This window comes from Tamandua tetradactyla, chromosome 19 (genome assembly GCF_023851605.1).
Source record: "Tamandua tetradactyla isolate mTamTet1 chromosome 19, mTamTet1.pri, whole genome shotgun sequence".
NCBI classification, from domain to species: Eukaryota; Metazoa; Chordata; class Mammalia; order Pilosa; family Myrmecophagidae; genus Tamandua; species Tamandua tetradactyla.
The window spans coordinates 52,681,675-52,703,092 of record NC_135345.1 but is presented as its reverse complement, the minus strand read 5'-3'; positions in this window follow the sequence as shown (position 1 = coordinate 52,703,092).

The following is a 21,418-nucleotide window of genomic DNA, read 5'->3' as shown; positions in this document are numbered from 1 at the left end:
AAAATGGTTAAGTGAAATATATCTTATGTCAGATGTTGATATATATTATGGAGGAAAATAAGTCAAGGAAGGGGAATGGAAATAGGAAGTATCCCAGGTGGTGGACAGTATTGCATTTATAAAGGTTGGTCAGAGAAGGCTTCTGGAGAAAGTGACATTTGCAAAAAGATGTTAGGAAGTGAGAGATCAAACTATGCAGCTATTTGTGCTTGGAGTATTTCAGGCATAGAGAATACCTCGTGCAAATGCCCTGAGATAAGTGCAGAAAAAGCAAGTGCAAGAGAAGCACAGAAGTCAATGTGACTAAAGTGGAGAAAGCAATGGGAAAAAGTGGGGAACGAGGTGACAGAAGTTGGGAGTGGGGTGGGCAAGTCACCTAAGGCTTTACAGGGACATTGTAAGGGCTGGATTTTACTTAGAATGAAATGAGAAGCTGTTGGGGATTTTGAGCAGAGACGCAACATTATCTAACAACTTTTAAAAGGGATGAGAGTATTTTGAAGGGGAACAAGAATGGAAGCAAAGATACCAGTGAGAAGGTTACTGCAGCAATCTAGATGAGAGGTGGTGGAGGCTTGGACCAAGGTGGTAGCTGTGGAGGCACAGAGAAGTGTTTGGATTCTGGAGATGTTTTGAAAGTAGACTTATTAAGATCCACTGATAGCTTGAATGTGGGTTATGAGGAAGAAAGGAGACAAGGTGATCGGCATGTTTTAGGCTCATAATTACTAGAAATCCAATGCTAAAGTGACAAGAAGCATTACTAGAAAGTATTATCAGTCAAATGGATAGACTTTAGAGTGTCTGATACTCAGTCATTCTTCTAGGCTATCTGTGAGTCCTTAAAGTATAAGTTGCCGAAATCATCCAGTCTAGCTTTGCAGAAACTGATGACTCCAACTTTCAATCTAATCATTCATTCACTTATCAATTTCATTCATTTAACTATAGCACAGATATCAGCTAGGAACTTCCTGTTCCTTGAGATCTAAAGATTTACTTGAACACTTCCATTCAATTGTGTGTGAAAGTTCAAAACTCTTCCAAGGACTTCCACCAAATGCCAGGGGATTCAGGCTCTATTGGCCTATCCTGGACAATACCTGCCACCCATGCCACTTTGATTATGTCCTTACACCAAGCATCCATGGGTATCAAGGACTCTTCTGACAATTTGAAATGGGGCATCTGTTTACTTTTCATCATCTTCTTTAGGAGTAAAAGTAATTTCCCTATTGTCTTCTCCATAGTAGTTTAATGTTTAAGTTTTTGACTTAAGCTTGGTCTTGACGTTTTATTTTCCACTCCAAGAGCTTATCATAGAGAAACAATGTCCTTAAAGGTTTTTGTTGGTGGTGTTTCAAGATTCCTCTATCTGTTGATTGAGAACGGACTGAAGGTGAGAGAAAGTGCATGGAGCCTCTTGTTCTTACACTATCTCATTGGGTGGTTATCTGCATTTTGTTGTGTCACACTGTTAGTGTCAATCACCCTATTTGCGCTCCAATTACTCTTTAGCCAAGTAGCTATTATAGCGTTTACTTTTAGCCCTCTTTAACCTTGGAACCTAGCTATTGAGCTGGACCAGGGAAGGAGCTGAGTTACAATCACCATGCTCTAAACAGAACCACCCCTCTTTCCAGTCATTAAAGATGCTTTATCAGTTCCACTTAATTCTATCTGGTATCCTCTTCCAAATAGGATGAGTTATCCTAGGAGGCACTCAGAACTCCTGTCAGTCACCATCTTGCGGATGCATCTCTCAGTTTGCTAGGTGTGTCCCCAGACAGGTATAATTCTCATTTAGACTCCAACTATAGCCTATAGGTCTTAAGGAAAAGTTTCTTCTTTTTACCTTGTCCCCAGTCAATGACATCTAATAATTGCTTTTGAATAAAACTACTTTTTCATGGAAAAGATACCCATACCCTATCATGATCATGGTCATAGTTAACAAACTACGTGATAATTGGTTTGTTTCTTTCACTCTCCAACACAAATCAATACTCTTAAAAATTAGTTTCTAAATGTCCTGGCATAGTTGTTTCTTTTTTTTTTCCCGGCATAGTTTTTGATAATTTTGAAAAGGATCTTTCTGCTGACACAACTGTTACAGGAGTTTTATTATTTTATAGGTTGTGACAACACTGGGCTGTATTTCTGATAAATTATTTAAAAATATAAATTTTAATACATCTAGTGTTCTCATAGAAAAATTTTAATAAAATGATTAAACTTTTCATATAAATCAGTTTTGTATATATATATATATATATATATATATATATATATATATATATATATTTTTTTTTTTTTTTTTTTTTTTTTGCATGGGAAGGTACTGGGAATTGAAGCCGGGTCTCCAGCATGGCAGGTGAGGATTCTACCACTGAGCCACTGTTGCACCACCCTGTATAATTTTGATTTTAAATGTAAATTTATACAACAATATTTTTAAAAAGAATTTTTTATTTCATTTTTTTAAATACCAAAAAGACACAAAGCAAATGCAAACATTCCTATTTTGATCATTCCGTATAAAACAATATTTTAATGTTTTCTCTTAGAGTTCTTATACTTTGTGGAGGTAGTGCAAGAAACTGAAAGTGATTTCATAATATATATATATAACTCAAAATGCCTCTTTATTCATTCTATTGCTGTATCTTCAATTACAGGGAAAATTCATTTTAAAACTGGCCTTATTAATTGACAGCATTTACTGCCAATTATAAAATTTGTGCTTCAAGTGAACGTCAGAATTTTGGAACATTTGTGTCTACTGCAGTAAGCTTGACCGCTTCCCAGTACTTGAGGCCTTTTTTAAATAGGGTCAGTGTCAATATTACTGAATGTTTTATATATATAATAAAAGAAAGGTGTCCACACTTGGAAGGTCTGCATAATTCAGTGAACCAGTGTTTTCCAAATGGCAAATGCATGTTATAAAATTATGTATGAATAAATGATCCATTCAATGTATAAAATGGAACAATGGATTTTTTTTTTTCACATGTCAAACCTGGGTCTCTGGAATGGCAGGCGGGAACTCTGCCTGCTGAGCCACCATGGCCTGCCCAAAAAAGCTACAACAGAATAAAAAAGGACACAGCAGTCCAGACCAATGGATTTTAACATAACGGAATAGGAAAACTTCATTAATTTAGTTTCAGATTCCATACAGCAACTAATCTTCCAGAAACCATCATTTGTCACGTTTTGATGAGGTATCAAAAAAGAATATTCACAATGACCTGAAAAGGCTATTAAAATATGCCTCCATTTTCCAACCATATACTTGTGTGAAATTGGATTTTCTTCATGTCCTTAAACTAAAACAACATAATGCAATATATTGGCTGCAGCACGCAGATATGAGAATCCAGCTGTTTTCAATTAAGCATGACATAAAACAGATGTGTAAAATGTTAAGCAATGCTATTTTTCTCACTGTTATGGAAAATATAGTTATTTTTAAAAACTGCATCATTAAGGTTAATTGACAACAAACTGCATGTTTAAAATGTACAATCAATAAATTTTGACTTATGAGTATCTATGAAACCATCATTCCAATAAAGATAATGAAAATATTTACACACACCCTAATGGTTACTTAATATTCCTTTGCAATCCCTATTTCACTGTCCTCCATGCCTCCCCATCTCAGAACTACTGATCTTTCTGTCATATTCTTTTAGTTTGCATATTCTAGAATTTTATATAAATTAAATCATAGGATATATATACTATTTTTTTCTTGCTTATTTTGAACAAAATATCTCAGCATAGTTACTTCGATGCTTTTGTGGGTATCAATAGCTCATTCATCATTTTTATGGTTGAGTACTCTCCATTGTATGGCTATAGTATAATTTGTATATTCGTTTACCTCTTGGACATTTAGATTATTTTCATTTTTGGCTATTGTCAATAAATTTGCTATGGACATTCATGTACTAGTCTTTGCATGGACATACACTCATTTTCTTGTCAAAAAATACTTTTGACAGAAGTAACTGGATTGTATGGTAGGCATATGTCTAACATTTTAAGAAGTCACCAAACTGGTTGTGGCATTTTACATTCCCACCAGCAGTATATGAGAGTTCCAATTCTTCCGTATCCTCACCAACACTTGGTATGGTCAGGTTTTTAATATTTGACCATTCCAACAGGTATGCATTGACATTTTATTATGGTTTAAATTGTATTTCCCTAATAAGTAATGATAAGCATTTTTTTCATGTGCTTATGGTCATATGTATATTTTATTGTAGAAATGTTTATTCAGGTCCTTTGCCAATTTTAATTGGCTTTTTTTTTTTATTATTGAGTTTTCAGAGTTAAAAAAATACATTGTAGGTAAAAGTCCTCCATCAGATATGTGATTTGTGATTTTTTTCTCCACCTGGTTTGTATTTTCATTCTTGTAACAGCATCTTTCAAAAAAACAGAATTTCTTAATTTTGAAGAAGACCAATTCATTATTTTTTTTCTTTATGGATCATTCTTTGTTGTTATATATAAGAACTCTTTTGCCTAGTCCAAAGTCACAAAGTTACACAGCCTACTTGGCTTAACCAATAGGAATTTATTGTTTCACAGTTTTGGAGACTAGCACCCCAAATCAAGGTGTTGGCAAGCTGTGCTTTCTTTTAAGTGTAGAGTGTTCCGATGGTGGCTTGCTGACAAGCCATAATTCAATCTCTGACTCAGTCACATGGCCATCTGTCTCTTTTTATCTCTTCCTACTATTGTGCCCTACAACTCAGAGAGATTGCCAGGCTACACTTTGATTTCTTCTCATGGTGTGGTCCAGAAACTTTCTATAGACTAGCAGTTGACAAACTTCAGAAAATAAGTCAAATCTAGTCTATTTCTTGATTTTCCCTTTATATTTTAAAGGTTTTTTTTTTAAGTAACATAAAAGATTATCTGACAGAGGCAAGCATGTGGTCAAAAAAGATTAAATATATACTATCTGGGTCTTTACAAAAAAAAGTTAGCTGACACTGATCTTAAGATGATGTAATTATAGGGTTCATACCATTTGTTTCCCACCTCTCAGGAGTTACTATCCTTTGTTGCTTGATGTTCAATGTCATCAGAGTTATTATTTCATAATTTTTATCTTGTTTTTTTAGTTAATTCAGATGGGAGGGTGTTTCAGTTTGCTAAAGCTGCCAGAATGCAATATACCAGAAATGTTTTTGGATTTTATAAAGGGGATTTATTAGTTTACACATGCACAGTTCTAAAGCCATGAAAATGTCCAAGTCAAGCATAAAGAGGAAGATACCATCTTTGAGGAGAGGCTGCTGACATCTAGGACCCTCTGTCACATGGGAAAGCACATGGCGGGCATCTGCTGGTCCTTCAGTCCTGGGTTCTGTTGTTTTCTGCTTCTGATTCCAGTGACTTTCTCTTTGAGCATCTGTGGATCTTTTCTTAGCATCTCTGGGTCATTTCTCTCTAAGCTTTCTCTGTGTTCCTGCCTTATATCCTCTCCTAAAGGGCTCCAGTAAAGGATTAAGACCCACCTTGAATTGGGTGGATCACATTCCAATTGAAACAATCTAACCAAATGGTCCCATTCACAATAGGTCTGCCCCCACAGGGATGGATTAAAAGCACATGGCCTTTTCTCAGGTACATAACAGCTGCAAACCAGCATAGAGGGTAAATCTGTCTTTGTTATTCTCTCTTGGCTATAAGTGAAAGTCTATAATACAGATTTAATTATTATTAATACTTAATATAATATAGACTTTAGACTTAGTTATTATTAATACTTAATATAATATGACTTAGTTATTAATACTTAATAAAATGTTATTTATGTTAACACAAAATTGTTTTATTGTTGCCATTTTTAAATGAATTAATAAATATTTTAAAATTTCTCATTTTACTTTATAATTTAGTAAACATTGATAGCTATGATCTATGTAAACAAAAGATCTTTGGAGATCTTCAATAGTTTTTAAGAATACAAAGCGGTCCTGCAATCAAAATATTGGAAAACCATTAGGCTAGGGCTAGTATTTCTGATGAGAGGAGCAAAGAAATTGCTTTTGCTTCAATTCCATTTACAACATCATTTCTTATGAAATAGATCCATTTAATGAATATTAATTGAGTTTTTTATGGCATCAGCCATCTTATGCGAAGGGGATATAATAGAAAAAGAAAAAACAGAAACAATCTCTGCCCTGGAGAAACTTACAGTTTAGTGGGAGAGGCAAGCATTAATCAAATATTTAAACAAAGATAAAATTGCATTTGGGCTGAGTTCAAGGAAAGAGAGAGCCTATAATGTGTTGTGACTGGGCAATGAGGTCAGGGAAGACTTTCCTGTTGAAGACACAAATTACACTGAGAGCTGACAGATGGCAAGGTGTTAACTTGGTGAAGCTGGAAAGAAACAAGAATCATTGACAGGCTATTTTCATTACTGCATTTGACCTCTCAAAGGCTGATTTTTTGGCCTTTTTGCCCTTTTTCTCCTTTTCCTATTTCTCTTCATCCTCTTCCTACTCTTCTTCCATTTCCCTCCTACTTTCCTGCCTCCTCCTCTGTGTTTATTAATTTTAAATAATTGTTGAAATTTTTCTTGGTTGGAGAAGCAAACACTAGAGCTTCTGTGCATAGGATGTTTGCAAGCAACTGTGTAAATTTCCAAAGCAGGACACCTGTTCTTGCTTGGGTAAGCTGACCCTGTTTTGAAGAAGAGTCAAAGTTTCAGAGTTTTGATGACACTTGGTTTATTTTGGGGAGTGGAATTGTGGCATAAGGGTGAGAGTAGGAGGAAGAAGCTAGAATCAATCAGATCATAAGTTGAGCTGCTTCCAGATAGTAAATTTAATTTCGGCCACTGAATCATTGACCAACCCAAATAAATAAATAAATGTTATATGTATTTGTGTTTTAAACACACTTGGACTATCTAACCTAATGGAGACTATAAAAGGGAATATAAGAGACAACATATTTCTAGAGTTAGACTCACTTTGGCCCTGCACCAGGTTACCTGTAAACTGTAGAGATACAAGCTATAATGGCTAGTCCTTTGGCGTCTTAATTCTGTGATTAAACTTCAAGTCCTTGGTTTGGCTGAGATGTGTGACCTTTTCAAATCAAGTAGAATTTCAGCTTAACTATGAACATAATTCTCCTTTCCTGTCAGCAAAGAAACAGGCAGTTACAAGAAGGTCAAAGCAAGAGGCCTCTTTCACTGAGAATATTAAAAGCTTTTGTTCCATAATTACTGTGTCTAGGACAACAAACAAACTCTATTGAAGTTGACAGCCACATTAGATCTGTGCAACTGAGTTCTTTAGGCTTTTTCTGTATGGCCCCAGTGAAAGTACAGTAGGTTTTCACAGAGCAAGCAAAAGATGCTAAGAGACCATTTTACTCCAAGAAAGTTATTGTGAAGTACAAGCAAAAGGGAAGCATTTTATTAGGCTTGCTTTGAAATGGAGTAAAATTTCACCAGACTGGGTTAAGAGTATGTACCCTATCCAAAATAATGAAATATGCAGGATAGTTTTAAAAAATGCACTTTACATTTCAACTAGGCCAGACTTGCTACTGCAACTTTAACCCATCTATATGGGGACCATCATATAGATATTCATTTTGTCTCCACTATTCTGGGGCACATTTCACATAGTGGTTACTCAAGATGTATTTATTAGGTTGTAGTGAGTTGAGCTAGTTTCAGTTCCCCAAAGTTCTTTCTTTTAGTAGGGGAGATAATGGGGAACTTATGCCAGAATTTCTCATGCAGTGACCTATTTATTCTTGAAGCCCAATTTATTCAGGCTGTTCTTATGCATTAGGGTCATAGTCACCAGCTAACCAGTCTTCTGGATGTGGTTACAGGAGCTTCTAGGAAAGGCAACACCGTCTCTCTTTGAATGGTGGCATATTCACAGACTCACGCATGAATTAGGGGAGGCAGATGTTGCAGTTTGGAGGCTATATGTACCTCATAAAGGATCAAGTTCTTTTAATACATTCCTGTGGGTGTAGACCTATTGGAGGTGGGACATTTTAATTATGTTATTTCAATTGAGGTGTGTCCTTTATAAGAGGATAAAACACATACAAAAGCTAAGAGATAAAATCAAGAGAAGTTTACAGAGGAAGCCCCAGGGAAGCTAAGATGAAGCCACTCAAACTGGAAGCAGTGAAACCCAGGAGAGAAGGACCAGCAGATGTCAGCAAGTGCCTTGCTATCTGACAGAGTAGCACAAACTTTCCAGTGGATGGTCTTCAGAGAAGGCATTGTCCTGTCTGTCAATTCCTTAATTTGGACATTTTTCATGGTCTACAAACTGTGAGCTTGTGAGTTAATAAATTCCCATTGTAAAAACAAACCCATCTCTGATATATTGCATCTCATCAATTTAGCAAACCCAAACAACAAATATCAGTATATTACCTCTAGAAATTTCCTCAGTAGGTTTTCCTAGCTTTTTATCTTTGGTAAATTTTCTATTACAAGATCACAGCAAAATTGTAAAAACCAAAGCCACAATGGTCATCAGTATTTACAAAGATGTTTCCATCTTTCATCACAAAAGACCTATCAGAATTCCACAGCACACAGAAATTTATCTACCCAAGAGCCTAACTTAGGAGGAAGACATTTTATTCTAGATTGTGGAGCATACTGGTTTGCCTTAAAGGTACTACACAATAGATAACAGCATTTATTGAATTCTTATAAATTGCCAGATATTGTTCTAGATGATACAGTGATGAATAAAACAAAGTTCTTTCCTTTTTGAGGCCTCCATTCTAGTAAGAAGACAATAAAAAGACATGAATATATATAATATATTGTTAAGTGGTAAAATATACCATGGAAAATAATTCAGAGTAAGCTAAGAGTGACAGGGCTTCCAGGGAAGAACTCTTTAAAGTGACATTTGATCAGAGACCCACTTGAATTGGGGAACTGAGCTATGCAAACATCTGAGGGATAGCATTCCAGAAAAACTAAGGAGTACATGCAAAGCCCCTGAAAGAGCTTTAATTAATTGAAGAATAGTCATGAAGACAGTGAGGCTAAAATGGTCAAAATGATCCAAAGTTTGTGAAAACAACAGAGAGAACAAAGAATCTCAATAGCCCCAAAGAAGACCAATATAAAGAATACTATGCCTAGACACATTGTAGTCAGACTGCTGAAAACCAAAGAGAGAAAGAAAAACCTTTAAAGCTGCAGGAAGAAAAGTTACATTACTTACAAAGAAACAGTGCTATCATACAGCTGACTTCTTACCAGGAACTATGGGAGCAGAAGACAATGGAACAACATCTTTGAATTCCTGAAAGGGAGCTAACTCTGTTAATTGTGAATTCAATACCTACTAAAAAATTCTTCAAAAAACAAGAGGAAATAAGCTTTCAGATAAATGAAAGCTGAGAGAATTCTTTTCCAAAAGATTCTCACTATCAGAATTACTAAAGGAAGTTCTTCAGGGAGAAGGAAATTGAGACCAACTGGATATTCAGAATGAATGAAGAGTATTATGAATGGCTAATTTGAGTAAATATAAAAAATATATTTTGCTTAATTACTTAACTATTTAATAATTTTAAATGACAATTGACTATTTAAAGCAAAAAACAATGCTAATGTGTTGTGAGGCTAATATAAAATGTACAAGCAAAATATAAGATGACTATAGCATAAAAGACAAGAGGAAGTGTAAATATAATTTAACTCATGATATTCTTACATTATACTTTAAATAAATTATTTAAATACTTTTTAATATTAATTAAAAGTATTCTGTAATAAGATAATGACACATATTAAAATCACTATGGCAACCAATAATTCCAAAAGAAAACAAATAGTAAGATGGTAGATGTCAATCTATCCATATAAATATTTGCTTTAAAGGTAAATGATCTCAACATTCCAATTTAAGGCAGAGACTGTCAGGCTCAAATTATAAAAAGGAAAATATCTGTTGTTTATAAGAGATTTACTTGGAATATAAATATTAAGATAGTCTGAAAGTAAAATGATGGAAAACTACCATATAAACCCTAATCATAAGCAAGTCAATATATTTATATTAATACTGAACAAAGTAGACATAAAGAAAAACTTTTTGCAATGATAAAAGGGTAAATTCATATTATAGACACACACATCTTAAGTGCATCTGCACCTAATAACTGTGTCTCAAAATATACACAGCATAATCTGATAGAACCAAAGGAAGAAATGTACACACTACTATTGAAGTTTTAAATACGTGTCTTTTGGTTATTGCCAGAATAGTCAACACCAGGCTTTGGTAATAATAATCATAACAATGGTTGCTTCTACAGGTGCAGAAGGAGGGAGTTTGACTGAAAAAGGCATGAAGGAACTTTCTGGACTGATGAAAACATTTACATCTTAATATTTTTTATAGACAGGTTTATATATCAAAAGTTAGACAGGTTTATATATCAAAAGTTTGCACTTAAAATCTGTATATTTTACTGTAGGTAAAATATACTCAGAATTTAAATTGAGCTCAAATTTATAAAATTTCATTTTTAACATGCTTTTGCTGAGATTACTATTAGGCATCAAAGTGAGATAGCACAGAGCTATGTCAGTTGGATATGTGAATCTGGAGCTCAAGGGAGATATTGGAACTGGAATTCTACATCTGAGAGTTTTCATTATATAGTTGGTGTTCAAAGTCATAGAACTGAATAAGATGACTTGTGTATTGAAAGTAGAGATGACATTTGAGGACCAAGGTATGAAGAGGCATGCCAGTCCTTATTTTTGGGGACAAAAAAGGGGAGCAAACAAAGGAAGCTGAGAATAATCAGTAGTAAAACCAGAAGAGACTACCAGGGATGAGTCTGGCTCTGGCACCATAGGATCAACAATTCCATCTTGACCAGAAGGGGGAAAAGAAATGTAACTAATGAAGTATCAGTGGCTGAGAGAGCTCAAATACAGTTGAGAGGTTACTCTGGAGGTTGCTCTTATACAAGCTCCAGTTAAACATTGCTACATATCATAACTTGCCAAACCCCAACCAAAACCATTCCAGCCAATCCTAAAGAACACCTAGAGCAATATATAAGATTCTACAAAGTTTCCATGCACTAGGGTAACTTTCCAGAAAGCTACAACCTCCAGATGGGTCCCTGGACCAGATAAGTCCTGAAATCTAGAGTTGCCAGCCTCTCCAGGACATCAGCTAGTTCCATCTTCTTACCCCATATTATTTGCACCCCTTCCAACATGAAAAATTTAGAATGGTCAAACACCCCTAAAGAGAGGGATAGAAAGATCAAAGGTGATGGTGGAATTATACAGAGAAGGTATGGTTTAACAAATGAATATGATTGCTGAATCATTAAATTGATATTTCTTTTAGTTTCCAGTACCTTAGAGCAGCTAGAAGTAAAAACATAAAATTCTGGAGTTGAGGGTGGGCCATGGTGGTTCAGCAGGTGGAGTTCTCACCTGCCATGCCAGAGACCAGGGTTTGATTCCCAGTGCCTACTGATGCAAAAAATTAAAAAAAAAAATTGTGGAATTGTAACCCGTAACAAACTCTGAAATCTGTTCTACAACTAATTGTTATGCTGTGCTTTGAAATTTATTGTTTTTTGTATATATGTTATTTTTCACAAAAAAGAAAAAAAAAGTTGATTGGGATGATAAAAACTATTTCTTCCTTCTAGCCTCCTATGTTTTGGAGCAGCTAGAAGGAAAAAATCTGAGAGGATGGTATGGCAGCCCATGACAAACTCTGGAATCTGTCCTGTAACTACTTTGAAGAGTGTTGTGAGCACTATTGCTTTTTTCTTTCTTTGCTTTGTATATATGTTATATTGTATAATTAAAAGAAGTTAAAAAAAATAAACCAGGGGAAAGCCAGAAGACTATAAAAGTGAAGTTAAGGTGTTTGAAAGAGGACAGAATAATCATGCCAGATTTTGCTGAGAGATACAATAAAATGAGAACTAATAACTACATATTATTTTTTCCAAGATGGAAATCATTGATGACTTTGAAAGGATATACAGGAATAGTAAAACGCAAGCCCAATTGGAGTGGGTTCAGGAGGGTAATTATGGTAAGGAAGTGGAAACAGTGATTTTAGAAAATTCTTTCCAGAGGCTGTGTTTCTATGTTACTCAAATGAAATGACATAACTGCTTCCAATAATTGAAATGCTTTTGGGTCTTGGATGATATTATTTAGTTAGAACAGACCAGAGAATAATGAGACTGAAAGGGGAGTTAGGAATTATTCTCCAGTGACTTTTGACAGGGGCTTCAAAAAAGTTCCTAGAAGTGCCCCTCAAGATATGTATGGGAACATGTGATCACTCTGAGAATGCTAATATTCATCCCTTTTCAAACACATATTTTTGAAAGCATGTTCCATTTTATTTGGAAAAGAAAGTGAGCCCTGACCTGTGTGTGGGAGGGGAATAAGGAAGTCTGCTGATGGTGATGATCGGCCTTTCCTCTTTTGAACCAAACTATCTAGCACTGGCCCAATATACCTAGCTCACTAAGGATATCAAATATTTCTCTGTTAAGCATTTTCTTTATTAAACCCCTTGCTTTTCTACTTCAAATGACTTCGTCAGGTATTCCTTCTACACGTGCATATTGCTCTTCTTTCAACATATCCTGGTAGATTCATATTTTCTGTTAGTCTAAAAGTTCAATTCCATGTAACAGAGACACAAAATAACAATTGCATAAATGAAGAAGAAGTTTATTTCTCACATGAAAGTCTTTGCTTTTACAACAGCTTTGCTCCACACGTTCACTGGAGGTCCAAGCTCCTTCTTTCCTATTTCCCCAACAACTGTGAAGTGTTACTTTCATCCATATGGTCCAACACAATCCCAAGGCCTCCTTGTTTTTACTCCTTCTACTGGGGATGGGGAAAGAGGAAAGGGTGAGTGTGTCCTTTTAAGAGCAGAACCTACAGTTACAGACTTCACTTTATTCTGATCCTTTTAGTGATCAGAATCAACCCACTTGTAAGCTGCCTAAGGAATAGTCTTTTTTCAGAGTGGCCTTATGCTCAGTCAAAAAAAAAAAAATCACTGTGGAAGATGGGAAGATGGAGGCTGTGGTCAAATCAGCATTTTCTGCCATAATTATGTATTTTTGTATGTTTTCAGTGGCACCAGGGCAAGTGGTTGGTCTCTTAGCGCATCTAACCTTGGACTCACCACAGTCAATCATCAAAAACAGCACTGTCTCCTTCATTTTGTTTCACATTATTTGGCTTCTGTGTAAGAAACTGCAGAAAGGGTTTCAAAGTTAAAAAACATCGGAAGTCACTGATTTAGTCCCTATATGTAACAGATGGGAAAACTGGGGCCCAAAGCCATTAAGTGGGCCCCACAAATTAGGTAGCCCCACATTCAGGACTCATCTAGGTCTCCTAAGAAAGAGTTGACTTTTCTTTTCTTTGCAGAGTGCTTTCTTGTCTATTCATTTTCATTCAAGATGAAAATACACTGTGTCTTACCAAAAGACATATTTGAATACTGCCTCTCAAGTATAGTTGATTCTTAGATTTCCTATTATTTGTACAGTCTCCATAGAGACTGTCAAATAAAAATTCACTTTTCTAGAAAGTTTTTTCTAGGTTGAAATGATGAGAAGTTGTGGAAAACAAACATCATTTGTTATTTTAATGGTCAGCACTGGAACAGAACATCCTTTAAAATCTGGCTGGTAGTTGAATTGATGATTGAATTCCACAATCAAATGCCAACATCACCAGAGCAAAAGCCCAAGTGTTAGAACAGAGAAACATTGTAAGTGCTCTGCATTCAGCAAACTAGAATCTGTTTTGATTTGTCAAAGCCAAAAATAAATTAATCTCTTACTGTCACAAAGTTTACGTAAGTAACACCATGCCCCATTCTTCCTTGTGTGTGGGTGGAAGAAGTGAATTTGTTAGACTCTCTGGAAAGATATTGGGAGGGATTATAGATTTTATGCATATAATGAAAATATTTTCTGTACCAAAAATGAGGTCATGTCAGGAATAGCTTCTAGGAAGGAGTTAATATGAAATCTGGCTCGATAATTACAAGCATTCTGAGAATTTATACCAATCATTATATTTCTATACTATACTCAAAAGTAGATTTATAACAGAATATACAATAAAGTTCACTCATTTAAAGTATACAATTCAATGTTTTAAAATCTATTCACAAAGCTGTGTAGTAGTCACCACTTTCTTCCAAATCCGAAGTCATGAAGGTTTACCCTTGGGTTTTCTTCCAACAGTTTTATAATTTTAACTTTTACATTTGGGGCTCTGATGCACTTTGAGTTAATTTTTGCATATGGTATGGGAGAGGGGTCCAGCTGCACTTTTTTGCATGTGGATATTTAGTTGTCACAGCACCATTTGTTAGAGAGACTGTTCCTTCCCCATTGCATTATCTTGACAACCTTGTAGAAAATCAAGAACTGTAAACACAAGGCTTTATTTCCGGACTTCCACTATTTTTTAATTGTGAAAAATAGCATATATTTAAAAAAAAGCAATAAATTTCAAAGCACATTGCAACAGTTAGTTGTAGAACAGATTTCAGAGTTTGGTATAGGTTACAATTACACAATTTTACATTTTTACTTCTAGCTGCTCCAAGACACTGGAGACTAAAAGCAATATCAATATAATGATTCAGCAATCATACTTGTTTGCTAAATCTTATCTTCTCTGTTGTAACTTCACCTTCTCCTTTGATCTTTCTCCCGATCTTTAGGGATATTTGGGCTATGCTCATTCTATCTTTTTTATGTCGGAAAGGGCTGTTGATAATATGGGATGGGGGATGGAACTAGCTGATGTTCTAGAGAGACTGGCCCCTCTGGGTTTCAGTACTTGTCTGGCCTGGGAACCCATCTGGAAGCTGTAGATTTCTGGAAAGTAATCATAGGGCATGGAACTTTTGTAGAATATCAGATAAAGCTCCAGGTGTTCTCTAGGGTTGGCAGTAACGGTTTAGTTGGGTTTTGGCAAACCAAGATAAGTAGCAATAACTAGCTGTAGCTTACAGAAGAATAGCCTTCAGAGTAGCCTCTACTCTATTTGAACTCTCTCAGCCACTGACATCTTGGTCAGGAAGATTTCCTCCTTTTGGTCAGGAAGGCATTGTCAATTCCAAGGTGGCAGGGCCAGGCCCATCCCTGGGAGTCATATCCTACATTGCTAGGGAGACTTTCATCCCTGGATGCCACGTCCCATGTAGCAGGGAGGGTAATGATTTCACTTGCAGAGAGAAGCCACATCTGAGCAACAGAAGGGGTCCTCTGGAGGTAACTCTTAGGCATAGCTGTAGGTAGGTTAAGCTTCTCTGCTACATGAATAAACTTCACAAGGGCAAATCTTAAGATCAAGGGCTTGGCCTATTGACCTGGGAGTCCTTAATGTTTGAGACATTATCAGGGGTTTCCCTGGTGGTAAAATTTACTAGTTCCATATTTTTTCTCCCATCTCTCAAGGGACATTGCTAATATTTTTTTAATGTTTTTTTATGTGTGTGAAAAAGATATATATATATACAAAAAAGCAATAAATTTCTAAGAAAATTTTAACAAGTAGTTATTTAGCAGATTTTTAAGTTTGGTTCCAGTTCCATGATTTTTCATTTTTCCTTCTAGCTGCTCGAAGACACTGGAGACCAAAATAAATATCAATATATTTACTCAGCAGACATATTCATTTGTTAAATACTATCTTCTCCATTATACTATTCTTTATCTTTTTATGTTTTTGTGAAAAATAAAATATATACAAAAAAACAGTAAATTTCAAAGTACATTGCAACAATTAGTTGTAGAACAGATTTCAGAGTTTGATATGGGTTACAATTCCATAATTTTAGGGCTTTATTTCTAGCTGCTGTAAGGTACTGGAGACTTTAAGAAATATCAATACTGATTCAACACACATATTCATTTGTTAAACCCGACCTTCTCTGTATAACTCCACCATCACCTTTGATCTTTCTCTCACTCTTTAGGGGTATTTGGGCTATGCTTAGGATATTTTGAAGTGTTAGTCCTCCACTTCATTCTTATTTTTTTCTAAGATTATTTTGGCTATTCTGAATCCTTTGCATTTCTATATGAATTTTAGAATCAGCTTGCTAGATTTTAAATTTTTCATGTTGGAAGGGGCTGCAAATAATATAGGGTAGGGAGATGGAACTGGCTGATGTTGTGGAGAGGTGGCCCCTCTATACTTCATGACTTATCTGGTCCAGGGACCCATCTGGAGGTTGTAGGTTTCTGGAAAGTTACCCTAGTACATGGAAACTTTGTAGAATCTTATATAATGCCCTAGGTGTTATTTAAGATTGGCAGGAATGGTTTTGGTTGAGGATTGGCAAGTTGTGATAGTAGCAGTATCTGACTGAAGCTTGCATAAGAGTGTCCTGCAGAGTAGCCTCTCTCGACTCTGTTTGAACTCTCTCAGCCACTGATACTTCATTAGTTGCATTTCTTTCCCCCCTTTTTGACAGGATGACATTGTTAATCCCACAATGCCAAGGCCAGACTCATCCCTGTGGGGTCATTCCCATACCACCAGGGAGACTTTCATCCCTGGATCTCATGTCCCACATACGAGGTAGGACAATGGTTTCACTTGCAGAGTTGAACTTAGAGAGAGAGAGGCCACATCTGAGCAATAAAAAGAGGTCCTCTGGGGGAGACTCTTAGGCATACCTATAAGTAGGCTAAGCTTCTCTGCTATATACATAAGCTTCACAAGAGCAAGCCTCAAGATCCAGGGCTTGGTCTATTGATTTGGGTGTCCCTCATATTTGAGATAGTATCAGGGTTTTCCCTGGTGGTAAAATTTACTAGTTCCATGTTGTTTCTCCCATCCCTCAAGGAACTTTGCCAATACTTTTTAATTATCTGCTCAACATACTCTGGGATCTATCCAGGCATTACATCAAGCTATACTGAATTACAAGTTCTCATTCCCATTCTGAGCTCCTTGTGTTTGGGCTGTTTAAATGATCTATCCAGATGGGTTGAGTTAGATTAGTGCTACAGAAAATTTAGGTTTTGGACAAAATAAACCTCTCTTCCTCTGGTCTCATAATAGGTGAAGTTTTAAAACACAGAACAAAATCTTCCTTACCACTGAATTCTGATTTACCTTAGCCACAACCTGATTGGCTTCATTCTTATCTCTAACTGAAACTTGATCTCTTTTTCAATTTCTTTAATAGTTGCTGTATGGACTTTCAATTTTATACTGTTGATCTATAATTCTCTCCTTATATCAAGTACTACAGTGTCTTGATTACTATAGCTTAGGATTTTTTCATGTGTTAGTCCTCCAACTTCATTCTTGTTTTTTTCCAAGATTATTTTGGCTAGTCTGAATCCTTTGCATTTCTATATGAATTTTAGAATCAGCTTGCTAGAGTCTGTAAAAATGGAATTGGGATTTTTTTAAGGCATTCCATTGAATCCATTTAACTTTTTAATGACTGCAAACAATTCTTTACTGAAGAATAGTTAGGTTATTTTCAGCATCTTTTGTTAAATCTTTCTTTTAACCTGATATATTTTTCTAATTAGAGCAGTTGTAGGCTTACAGAAAAAAATCATTCAGAAAGTAGAGTTCCCATATACACTTTCACATCACATGCAGTTTCCCTATTATTAACATTTTGCATTAGAGTGATAACTTTGTTACAATTGATAAAACAATATTATTATAATTATACCATTAACTATAGCCTGTAGTTACATTAAGGTTTCCCTCTGGACTGTATAGTCCTATATATATATATATATATATATATTTAATTATCCTGGTAGCATATAAACCAAAATTTCCCATTTTCAACCCCTTTTGAGTATACAATTCTGTGTTAATTACATCTCCGAATGTTGTGCTACTATCACCACTGCTCTAGCTTGCTAGTTGCCAGAATGCAATACACCAGAAATGGAATGGCTTTTAAAAAGGGGAATTTATTAAGTTGCAAGTTTATAATTCTATGGCTGTGGAAGTGTCCTAATTAAAGCAAGTCTATAAGAATGCCCAGTCTAAAGGCACCTAGGGAAAGATACCTTGGTTCAAGAAGGTGAATGATGTTCAGGTTTGCTCTCTCAACCAGAAAGGCACATGGTGAATATGGCAACATCTGCTCACTTTCTCTCCAGCTTCTTGTTTCATGAAGCTCCCCCAGGAATGTTTTCCTTCTTCATATCCAAAGGTCTCTGGCTATGCTTTTTCCAGATGGTTCCCTCTTAAAGGACTCCATTCAGCAACCCCACCTTGATCAGGTAGAGACACATCTCCATGGAAACCATCTAACTAAAAGTTACCACCCACAATTGGGTGGATCACATCTCTATGGGAATAATCAAAAGCTCCTGCCCAGCAATATCAAATCAGGATTAAAAGGTATGGCTTTTCTGGGGCACACAACAGATTCAAACCAGGACAACCACCATCTGTTGCCAAAACTTTTCCACCACTCCAACAGAATCTCTGTACCAATTAAACATTTACCCACCCTGCTAATCTATATTCTAATTTCTGATTTTTTAAATGGTAGGTATTCTAGTGGGTATGAAAGAGTCTTTCAATGTGGTTTTTATTATTGTTTCCCTAAAGACTAACAATGTTGAGCATCTTTTCATGACCATTTTGGCCATTTGTATATCTTCTAGGGAGAACTATCTACTTGAATCCTTTGCCCATTTAAAAATGGGGTTGTTTGTCTTTTTGTTGTTGAATTGTAGGAATATTTTATATATTCTGGTTATATGGTTTCCAAATATATCCCCCCATTCAGTGGGTTGCCTTTTTACTTTCTTAATAATATCTTCTCAAGCATAAAAGGTTTTAATTTTGACGAAGTCCCATTTATCTACTTTTTTCTCTTGTTGCTCTTTTACTTATTAGAGAAGTTGTGGGTTGACAAAAAAATCATTCAGAAAATACAGGGTTTCTATATCTCACCTTATTATTAACACTTTGTATTGATGTGGTGAATTTGTTACAATTGATGAATTTACTAATATTGATGGCTTAACTTAGGGTTCACTGTTTGTGTTATCTAGTTCCATGGATTTTTTTCAACAATGGAGATTTATTTGCTCATGGTTTTGAGGCTAAAAGAAAGTCCAAATCAAGGCATCATCCAGGCAATACTTTCTCCCTGAAGACTGTGGCATTCTGGGGCTGGTGGCTGGCATTCCTTGTCCTTAGCATGTCACATGGCAAAGCACATGGCAATCTCTCTTGACCTCTCAGTTTTCCTCTGGGGTTTTCTTGATTCAAGCTTACTTCCTGTGGCTTTCAGTCTGTCCTTATGAATTTCATTCTGTGTATAGAGGACTCCATTAATAGTGTTATAACCCATTCTGATTTAGGAGGACCACACCTTCTTAACTGAAGTAACCTCATCAAAAAGTCCTACTTACAATGGGTTTACACCCACAGGAATGGATTAAATTTGAGAACATGTTTTTCTGGTGTACATACAGCTTTAAACCACCACAGAGGGAGAGACAGAAATTAAACAATATTTATGCAAATATATATATATATAACTACAATGTTTTACAAGAGCTACAAAGAACAAAAATGATTCTACAAAATTGTTTAAAAGGAGACCCAATTTAGAGTGGGGGATCAGGAAAGATGTCTCTGAAAGAGTAATAATTAAGATGAGACCTTAAACATGACCAGTCATTAAGCAGATGAAGAGTGAAGGGAGGAAGTAGCACATGGTGGGACAGGCATATTTGGAGACCACCAGACTGGATGTTTTATGTACCAATGTCATAGTAAGAGAAGAAGAAAGTAGGGAGTGAAGGAGAGAAGGACACAAAACGAGGTTGAGGAATAGGCAGAGTCTTGTAAGTTTTGTTAACATTTTATATATGATGTCCAATGGAAACTTGGAAAGGTTTGAATAAAGAAATGACACAATCTTATTTGTGTTTCAAGACTAATCAGCCTTTCCAGGAATGCTCCTGTACACAGGAAGGCAAACCTGTGTTTCCCAAGAAGTCTGGGTTCTCCAAAACCTAAGCTGTCTCTAGAGTCCATATTTTCGATGCCCAGTTTCACCCCAGAGTCTCTACCACTGGTATCCTGACCCTTGCCTACTTAGAGTCATTCCTTACTCCTCCTTTGTCCTTCAGTCTCCAGGAGAAATCAAATATGACGTATACCTTTAGCCCCCTGCAACTGCTCAGCTATAGAGAAGTACATAAATTGGTTTGGAGGATGAAGGCACTACAGTTTGAAATGATCCTGCCATAAACTCCCTACTTTCCTCACCACCCACTGTCCTGGGGCTAAAAGGAGAGTCAGATAAGCTAGAGCAATTTCAGCTGAATTCAGGTACTTTAGATTTTTAAAAAACATTTTGTTCTAGTAACAGATAACAAACTTAAAATTTTCCCTTTTAACCACAATCAGATACAATTCATTGCTGTTAATTAAACATGCTCACAATGTTGGGCCACCACCACTACCTTCCATTATGCAAACTTTTCCATGTCCCATACAGAGACTCTGGCATTATTCCTTACCCCCACCCTATCCCCTGTAATCTCTGTTCTTTTTTCTGACCATAAATTTGCATATTCTAATTATTTCATATCACAGAGATCAAATTTGTCTTTTTGTGTCTGGATATCAAAATGATATTTTCAAGATTCATCCATGTGGTCACATGTATCAGAGCCTCATTCTTTTTTAGAGATGAACAATATTCCATTTTGTATATATGCCATATTTGGTTATCCATTCATCAGTTGGTGGATCAACTTAACTTCAGTAGCATAGCTATACCCTGGTTTTTTACCCCTCCACCCCCACACTTTTCATTTATACTTGTTACAAATTTTTTCTTTGTGCATCGTATGTCCCAAACCATAGACTTATCATTAATTTGCATTTTAACACGGGTAAGAAGTAATACGTGGTGTTATATATAAAAAATGCTATACAACAGCACTTGCATTTATATTTCTTTTTGCTGCTTTGAACCACCATCTCATATCCTTTCTTTCCATCTGAAGAACTCCCTTTAACATTGTTTGTTAGGACAGGTCTAGTGGTGATGAACTCCCTTAACTTTTGTTTATCTGGGAATGTTTAATGTCTCCCTCATTTTTTAAAGTAAGTCTCACCAATTATAAAATTCTTGGTTGACAATTGTTTTCTTTAGCACTTTAGGTATGTCAACCCACTTGCCTCCATGGTTACTGACGAAAAATGAGAACTTAATCTATTTGGAGCTCCCTTCTACATGACATGTTAGTTTTTCTCTTACAGCTTTCAGAACTCTCTCCTGTTCTTTGCATTTGAAAGTTTGATCAATATGTTATG